Source organism: Lissotriton vulgaris, chromosome 10 (assembly GCF_964263255.1).
Source record: "Lissotriton vulgaris chromosome 10, aLisVul1.2, whole genome shotgun sequence".
Lineage (NCBI taxonomy): Eukaryota > Metazoa > Chordata > Amphibia > Caudata > Salamandridae > Lissotriton > Lissotriton vulgaris.
In genome coordinates this window covers 157,795,425-157,805,571 of record NC_141698.1, presented here as the reverse complement: position 1 = coordinate 157,805,571, position 10,147 = coordinate 157,795,425, and positions in this window count along the sequence as shown.

Here is a 10,147-nt window from a genome sequence, read left to right as displayed (position 1 = left end):
ACAGCAAGTGCCGAAGGAAGCCGATCCTCCAGCTGACGCACTGATCGAGAGGCTGCCTTTCTCTCGCTGAGAATCCAGCTCCAGTGTTTCCAAACTCCCCTTGTGGGGTGTTGGGAAATTGAGTCCCGAGACAAGAGATACCAGATCTCCTTCATTCTAAAACCAAGGTACGGACTGATTAGACCCTAAGAGAAATCTTAGATAGATTCTTGGCAAAGAAACTAAACCTGTGCTCACGCTCACAGAAATACGGGTGGCCATCAAACATATGGCCCGTAACAAAACGCCCGGGGTGGACGGACTGCCGATTGAATTTTATCAACAGTATGTGGACAGCTTGGCTCCCAGGCTGCTGGTGGTGTATACGGAAGCTTTTGAGGTTGGGGAATTGCCTGGGTCCATGCGAGAGGCCTTGATTGTACCGCTCCTAAAGCCTGGCCGGGATGCAACGGATGTGAGGTCCTATCGCCCGCTATCCATGCTGACGGTGGACTACAAGATTCTGAGCCGAATCCTAGCCACCAGGCTGGCCCCACACATGACGGGCCTGGTCCACAGGGACCAGGCCGGGTTTATACCCACGAGGAGCACGGAGCTGAATATTCGCCGCCTAGTGGGAATAATGGACGCCATCTTGGACGGGGAGGGAGCTCCGGCGGTCCTGTCCGTAGACATTGAGAAGGCCTTTGATAGCTTGGAATGGTCTTTCCTGGATGGGGTGTTAGAGAGGTTTGGCATGGGCGAGGGGTTCCGCAGGTGGACGAGGGTCTTATATACCTCGGCGACGGCGAGAGTGCGTTTGGGCGGCCTGGTGTCTGCGGCGTACCCGGTGGGCAGGGGCACGCGACAGGGATGTTCTCTGTCCCCCCTATTGTTTGCTCTGGCGATGGAACCTTTGGCGGTCCATGCGAGGTCGGGTGACAGGTACGCGGGGATAGCCAGCGGCGGGCAGTGGCACTATATATCGCTATATGCGGATGACTTGCTCCTGTACCTCGCTGACACCACGCGGGCATTGGACGGAGCGATGGATCTGTTGTCGGAGTTTGGCCGGCTGTCGGGCCTTAAGGTCAATTGGGTGAAGACTTGTGTGTTCCCGCTGCGAGCGGGATCGCCAGACCCCGGCGGCGATTTGGGCGTGATATGGGAGCCATCTTGTTTCACCTATCTGGGAGTTCGCATCTACCACGCAACTGCGGACCTATTGGAGGGCAACATTGGTCGATGTGTCCGGGCACTGAGGGGCAGCTTGTCTTTCTGGTCGACCCTCCCGCTGACGGTTCTGGGTAGGATCGCACTTTTAAAAATGGTGGCGCTCCCCCGCTTCCTCTATTATTTCCGGACGCTGCCTGTCTGGATTCCTCAGGGGGTCTTTAGAGACCTGAGGTCAATGATTATTGGCTTCCTATGGGGGCATGGCCGCCATAGAGTGGCCCTGAGCACGCTACTTCGCCCCAAGATAGAAGGGGGCATGGCTGTGCCCGATTTTGAGCTGTATTATCTAGCGGCGCAGTTGCAGGTCCTTACACAGAACGTGGCTAGGGTGTTTCGGGGTCCAGAGGAGGACCGGGATCGGGGGATACAACGCCACGTGCTGTCCTATATTATCATGCAACAGAGGCTCGAGTTGCGGGCCCTCACCATGGAGGAGCGGACGCTCCGGCTGTGCTGGCAGAGGAGCCTTCGGAGAGCGAAGGCGTCGCGGCCTTATGCACCGGAGATACCGATCGGCATGCTGACAGCCTTGCCACACGGGGGAGATTGGTCCCCATTGCTGGATTGGGAAGAGGCGGGACTGCAGGTAGTAGGCGACCTATACATAGACGGGGCTTTGGCGCCGTTCGAAGCGCTCCGGGACCAGTTCGGGCTGCCCGATGGGGGGTTCCTCCTTCACGCGGCGGTGGTGGCTGCCATACAGAAGCACTGGAAAGGGGGGCTCATGGAACCGACGACTATGGCGTGCCAATATGTGGTGATGGCGGCAGGTACGTTCAAAGCTGTGATGTGCCTCCATAATAGGATGCTGAATGAGGGACTGGAACCGCTCCAAGGGCTCAAGACTAAATGGGAGGAGAGCGTGGGCCGGCCCATACCGGACACGGCATGGGGCCACATCCTGCGGCGCACGTGGAAGGGCACGAGAAATGCGCGCTTCCAGCAAGTACATTTCTATGTGCTTCATAGGGCCTACTTAACCCCTGAGAAATTACAGCGGTACTTCCAGGTGCCGGATGCCCGATGCCCACGGTGTTCGTCTCTGGGAGCGGACATGGATCATTTGTTCTGGGGGTGCCCGCACTTGGGGGTCTATTGGGCGGAGGTAGGGGAACTCCTGAACGAAGTGACTGACAGGGAGGTGGAATTCGATATGACGGCGTGTCTGCTGCTCTGGTTCCCGCACACCAAACACACCAAGGTGACGAGCAAATTCATTGACTTGGGTCTGATATTGGCGCAGAGAGAAATATCGTGGCATTGGAAGTCCAGGGTGGGACCCTCACTGCGTAGATGGAAGAATGAGTTGCTGTGGTGGTCTGACTGCGAGAGTGTGCTCCGGATGAAGCAGGCTGTCAAGATGGGGAATGAGAGGGCATTGGATGCGGCGCGTGCATGGGAGTTAGTGGTGCAGGCCTTGCGTGACTCTTTGGTAGAGGATGAGGATGATGAGAATTGAGCCGGTGGACACAGCGGGGCGAACACAAAAGTATTATAACCCGCACTGTAGTGGATCCATCCAACTCGACAGGACGAGGCATACACCTCAGCAGTTGCCAGGGGGGGGGGGGGCGTTGGGGGGGTTGGTTATTGGGAGTTTGGGGTGGGTCGGAAGCCATTAGATGGTAGCCCGCCAGGGCACCTTGAATCTACTAGGATGGTGGGTACTGTGTGGAGTGTGGAATGGCTAGGGGGAAGCGGCCAGGCATGACAGAACCATAGCGCCTAGGGCAGGTCCCGACATGGGCGGTACCACTGATTATCACTGGGATGGCTGACGGGAACGATGTTGAGGGTGGGGGGGTAAAAGCAGATACGTAAAACGACATTTCAACCATGGTCCCTATGGGACGTGCACCGTGATGTTTTCCTATTGAATGGAGTTATATGCCGCCCGGCCTCCGGGATGCGGGCTGAATGGCTGTGTACGATTTGGGTCTTTTATTGAACGGGGGGATGTCACGAGTGAACTGGCTGACTAATTGTATCCTGTGGTTTATAACTCTGCAATAAAAATATATATAAAAAAAAGAAACTAAACCTGTGCTACACCACTTACTTCTTCCCTCGTACTAGACCTAGGTTAGGTACATTGGGGTAGGCGTATTTTAGAAGCACCAGTTGAGTACTTTTAGCCTTTGTTATTTATGTATGTATTTTATGGCTTAGAAACCATACCATGCTTTTACAGTATTATTTTATAATACTCTTCTTGCTGTACGCATTATACATTACAGCCAGTATTACGATTGTAACAGTTCATTTCTTTTGCATGAGAAAGAAGACTGTTCAATAAATCCTTTTATTGAAAACGCCCGTCTCTCTATTTCTCTGCACCTCTGATGAAACAAAGCATGCACGATTGACTGAGTAAAATATCTATCTATTGTTTCCACGACTCTGAAGATACGTTTATTCTTGGGGAAACAAAGTTGTCATGTTTATGCGGTTGTCAGAAACTAATCCCTTCTTGTTTATTCGAGAAAGTTTCTAGTGACCTCTGAGCTAGCTGGCACTCACAATTATGTTTAATATATTCAATAGAGACCTAGTCAACCTCAGTCCTAGGTGAAATCTATAGGATATATTACATATAATAAAGGACTCTTGGTATACCGCCCCCTGGGGCCGGCTGCCAAGTTCAAAGATGCTCTCTTGGATGTGGTTAGCGCGCTCGTTGTGGGCACAGCCAATTTTAGTATTTTTGGGGACTTTAATCTTCACTTTGACCTAACCCATGATAGTGCTATTTACAGTTTACTTGCAGACTTGGCTGCATTGCAACTGGACCAACTAGTGTCCGGTCCCACGCATTTAGCTGGGCACCTGTTAGACCCTATATTTTACAATATGCAGTCTCTTTAGGTAGAGATGCCTAAACTCATGGGTTGGACCGATCATTCTCTGGTAGAGTTGTCTGTTCCGCTCACAGAGCCTCTTAATTCAGATACATTAAGGCCGGTCTTTAAATGCCCTTGGCGTAAGTTGAAGCTAGAGGATTTCCATGATTTCCTCGCTGCCAACCCTTTGGGACCCTTATATGACTCTGAGTTGGATTATGGCTCGTTTTGTGACTGGATTAAAAAGGGTTTAGATACCCTCATCCCTGCTAAATGGTTTAAGGGGCGTACCTCTACAGTCCTTGGTATAATGACTCTGACTGTTTTAAGGAAAGCTTGCAAAAAAGCTGAACGGGAGAGGAGAAGGGACTATGATTCTGAGAAAAAGTTATGCTATCTCGCTAAAATAAAGCACTATCATAGATCCATCTGTAAAGTTCGTGATGCCTAGTATGCAAACGAAATCATGTAGAGTCCTAATCCAGCAAAATGCATTTTTAAGATTCTCAAAGATTTTAGGACTAGGAAAGCTACGATGCCTGTTAGATCGTCCGCACTGCAGTGTGATGAGTTAGCGACCTTTTTCGTGTAAAAAGTCAGTACCATCTATCAATCTTTTCTACAAGTCTCCACCTATCCCATTTCCTTGCCTTCAGAAAGTGGGTCTCGCTCGACCTTGGCAGCCATTCCTAGCATGTCTGAGGAGGAGTTCACTCGGCTGAGTGGCAAAATTAAAACTGGCTCTCCCTCTGATCCTTTGAGGCCAACGCAATTTAGGGAGTTACTTTTGATTTTTCGCGTTCCGCTCTGTCAAATAATCAACTCCTCTTTTTCCACTGCTATTGTCCCGGCACTATGGAAACAGGCATGTGTTTCTCCCATTCTTAAAAAAAACCCACGCTGGATTCAACTAAACCTGAAAATTTTAGACCCATATCCCTCCTTCCTTGGGTGGCTAAGATTTCAGAAGCACATGTCAACAACGTGCTAACTCAGTTTTGAACTCTAACAATATTATAGATCCATAGCAGAATGGGTTTCGACCGGGTCATAGTACGGAAACGGCTCTTCTGGCCACTACTGAACACCTGCGGTCTATTCTTGATGCTGGTCAAAGTGCGGCTCTGTTCTTGTTAGACCTCAGTACCGCCTTTGATACGGTATCGCATGGCATCCTACTTCAGCGGCTAGAGGAAGCTGGGGTAATTGCGTTGGCTTTGGAATGGTTTAGATCCTTTTTGACTGAAAGATCTTTCCGAGTGTCCGCTCCCCCGTTCCTCTCTCAGACCCATTCCATCGATCAGGGGGTACCCCAGGGCTCGGCGTTGAGCCCTTCGTTGTTTAATCTTTACCTTCAGCCTTTGGCTGCTGTCGCCAAAAAGTGGGACCTTACTATGGTCTCATATGCGGACGACACGCAGCTTGTTGTTACCTTGGCTGAAGGGTCCTCTCCGAATGCCTCTAGATTCAGAGAAGGGACGACGGCTGTAGCCGAATGGATGGCTACCAATTGCTTGCAACTAAATGCAAACAAAACTGAGGTTTTGTTGGTTGGGAAGAACGCTAGTCTGTGATGCGAGCATTGGTGGCCGACTGCTCTGGGTGATAATCCCACCCCTAAGGCAGTGGTTACAAATCTTGGGGGTCTGGATGGATTCATCTCTCAGTTTTCAGGCCCATACCTGGGAAAGTAGCCGACACGTGCTTTGGCCTTCTGCGGGGTCTAAGGCCCCTTCTGACGTTTTTTGATCCGCCATTACGACAGCTGATTGTACAGGCGACCATTCTGTCCCGCCTGGATTATGCCAGCGCCCTTCTTTTGGGGGTAAATAAGGCTGAAATATTTTGTATGCAACGTGCTCAAAATGCTGCAGCCAGAATTCTGGTGGGTCTCCCGCATTCTTGCCCCGTTGCTGGCACCATCCGCGGGCTGCATTGGCTTCGTATGGAGAAGCGGATTAATTTTAAGACACTGTGTCTATCCTTTAAGATAGTGAAATCTGCTAGTCCTGACCTATTGAGTAACCTGCTCAACCCTTATGTTCCTTCCCGCCATCTTCGTTCGGCGGGACAACATCTGGTTGTCATCCCACGGGTTAAGCTCTGCCGTACGGGAGGGTGTTCTGTCCGCTGCCTTGCTGCTAGGCTGTGGAACTCTTGGCCTGAACAAATTTTTGGCATACACTGCCTGTTTGCCTTTAGGAAAGCTATTATAACTTTTCTCTTTCCTTAGTGTAGTTTCTGGTTGCTAGATGGCTCTTACGGTTCTAGGCTCTTGTGTATGTTATTCCTCTTAGCTGCAAGCGCCAGGACGCCTCTTTGCTGGGGAAGCTATGCGCTATATGAAACACCATAACATAATGATGCGCAGAGCCTATTGGGAATATAGGAACTACACTACATGGCGCCCAACGTTTGGTAAGGCACTAATTTACGCTAGATACTAGAGTAACTCAGTCGTGCTTTTCACAGAGACCCCTTTTTCCCGTAAAATACTCCAATAGACAACTGGAGTGGGTAAAAGGATAAAATATCCGCCATAACTGAGTAGGACGAAAATCCTATGTATTCGTTTTTGGTTGTTCAACGTTCAAGGATACAGTGTTCCAAAATATTGTGCACCTTATCTTTGTTTCCTTGAAACTTGCTCTGCAAACTTTCATTAAACAATGTCGAATAACGGCGACAATAACGCAACCGGTGGAGCTGCAGCAGCTGCAGCCCAACCGGGCTTAGACATTACAGGTTTCCAAGAAACCGACCCGGATGCTGTAATCATCCCGCAAAACTTAAGGAAAACCATCACTATAAAGCTTATAACAAATGGCCTATCATCAAGAGGTGGTAGGGTCATTTTTGTCATATAGGCACATGAATATTGGCAGATGGAGGTATTCTATTCATGGATGATCTTCCCTGAAGCAAATGCAGTATCACATGTGTTTCACTTCTACAAAGTGGAGGATCGTCCGAAGAAATACGTTCCTTTCATGGACATTAAAAATTCCACTAATTTACCAAGAGCACCAGCTCTGGTTTAAAGGCACCCTACAACATCAAAATCACATTACCAGGTTCGGTCCACTAGGTAGACCAGGAGCAACATGGCCGGTACTAGCCAGCTATACACCACATCCTGCCATTGAAGAATTGTCAGGTGAGAAATTATTAGTTCAACTAAAACAACTAATCAAAATCCATAGACAATTGGTTCAATATGTCATGCCGGCTCTTACAGTCCAACCTCCTATAAGGATTCCACAGCAAACCCCTCACCAGGGGAACACAAATAAAATCACACCACAGACTATACAATCAGTCATTGGTAAACTACCCGCAAAAAGGGAACAAATGCCATTCTGGATAGCTCAGAAAATTACTCAAATGGAGGCAGTATTTCACGATTCTACCCCTCATAAGAAACACAGGATTCTAACAATCTGTTTACCAATGGGGATCGGACCACACCTGGAGGACTGCAACACTTGGGGTACAGTCTTTGCTGCACTCTACACAAAAACACATGGTGTTCCGTCTATGGTGTTCCGTCTATGGCGGTGATACCAGATGCCCTGAAACAGATTCAAAATGAATACGGGTATGAAATTACTGAAAGAATTCATACAGGTCTCAGCTATAATATTAGCTCATATTAAAGGTGAAGCAGCATCCGTGGCGATCCGCCATAAAATAAGAGAAATTGATGTAACTGAGCAACCATATGAACTGGCCAGAATAATTGAAAAATCCTATGAAGAACTAGGTAGAGATAGTTTGGGTGGGAAACCAGTCAAACTCCAACTGACGGAGAGTCCTGAAAAGGTCTTTATTAAAAAAACACTCTCACCACTTCTAAAAAGAAGTAGGAAAGCACTAAACAAAATTCTAAAGAGAAACTTTTTCAGTCCCGAGGAAGGTCTCCTCAAAAAGAGCCCTCTGAAAAGAGGTATAACTTCAGGAACAGGGATAATTTGAAAAAACCTGATCGATATCAAGATACTGATACACGTTCTTCTCGTACCTTTCAAACTTCCTCGCAGAAATCGGAAAGAAGAAGGCGGTCAGAACACAAGGAAAAACCGTGAAGTCCAAAGACGATCAACACGTTCCAAAGAATAAAAAAACTAAATTCACCAAAAAGAAGGTAGCAGGTCTAAAAATCAGACATGCCGAGGATCTTGAGGACACAACTCAAGAACAGGGAGTGGGCCCAGACAATGCTGGACAGCGTAGCAGAAGTCACCATAGCTCGCAAGATCTTAAAGGATCATCTGGAGACAGTGAACTTGAATGAATACATTCAAGTTGAAACAGCTGATACCAGGGTTAGTGTACCCCATAAGTTATATGAAGTAACGCTCCGGATGGAGGGGGACAACTATGAAAATAAAAGCACTCTTTTGGGAGAAGCTCTCTAAGGGTTATGACATTCTACTAGCTGAAAAAGACTGGCCACCAAAATTTGTTAAAGAGTGCCCACATGGTGAAGACATCATTATGCCAGTCTTCTCCAATCATACTCCAATTCACTTAAAATACACCTATGCCAGAAAATGGGCTGTAGCCCTGGCTACAGCATTATATAAAAATCATGTAGGATGGGATGCGGATTCTTGTCACCAAAAAATACAGTTAAAAGCTCAACCAAGCATTATATAAAAATCATGTAGGATGGGATGCGGATTCTTGTCACCAAAAAATACAGTTAAAAGCTCAACCAACTGCAGTATGCAGTTAAACAAGAAGCTAAAAAACAGGTCAGGGAGATATTAGATCAACTTGAATACCAAGGGGTGATTGAAACATGCATGAACAATCCTTTGTTTCCTGTCTCCAAACCAGACAATACATATCGTCTAGTTTTGGACTACAGACATTTAAACTCGTGTTGCAAAACCTTTGCAGTAAAAAAATGCACACAGTGCAGCACTAATGAAAAACATTGTGCGTAAAAAATATTTCTAACGGTTTCTTCTGTCAAAACATTGCACCTGAAAGCAGGTACTTGACCGCTTTCTCAATTATGGGGACACAGAGTCACTTCTGTCGTCTCCCCCAGGGATTCAAGAATAGTCTGGGGTTATTTTCAGCCAGAGTAACAGAGTTACTACAAATGTATGATGATGAGGCATTATCTTATGTCGATTACATCTATCTAACAGACGATGACTTGAACAGAGTGATCACCATAATACTTGGCTTCGCATCTGAGGGGTACAAATTCAACATTAAAGAAATCAAGAATTGCCCACCTCAACGTCCTATTCTTAGGATACGAATTATCAAGTGAAGCCAACTTTTTAGAAAAGTGTGCACTGCTCCAACCTCCAAAAACTCTGAAAAACTTAGTCAATTCTAGGTTTCCTAAATTTCGGAAGAACATACATTCTAAACGATGGAGAAAGGGTTAAACCTCTCTACGAATTAATCAAACCTGATTTTAAAACAGTTAATTGGACTCGAAAACACACAGAAATTTTGCGTTCAGTGCAAACAGATATGTTAGCAACAACACATTTACAGACACGCATAAAAGTACGCAACCTTGTAATCCGAATCATCCCAGGAAGATGCAGATTCACATACTTAACCTTTAATGAAGGGGAAAAAGTACCAATTGCTTATAAATCACACTTGTACACACAAGCTGAAATGAAATTCACTTCTGCAGAAAAGATTGACAGCGGTTCAAACTCCAGTAGCAAAAGAGAGAGCCCTCGCACAGGGAAAACGCATAATGGTCATTACTCCTCTGCCTGCTTTAGAAGCAGTAACAAAAGTGAGCATTCCGAATGCAAAGGCTTTACATCCAAGATGGATACAATGGGTTAACTCTCTTGATGCAACAGAAGTTGAAAACATTTTTTGACCCTTACTTGAAAACTCAAGAATTTCTACAATACGAACAAGAATGTCCTCTGCCCACTGAGATTCTGCCTCTAGAACAATACGAATGTATAATTTATACAGACGGATCAGCACAGCCTGCAATTGGGGGTAAACAAGCTTATAGTGCTGCATGCGCGATTGTTAAAAGTCACTGGCGCGATGGTAAATTCCGACCTATGGTCACAACAACATAATCTCTCAGA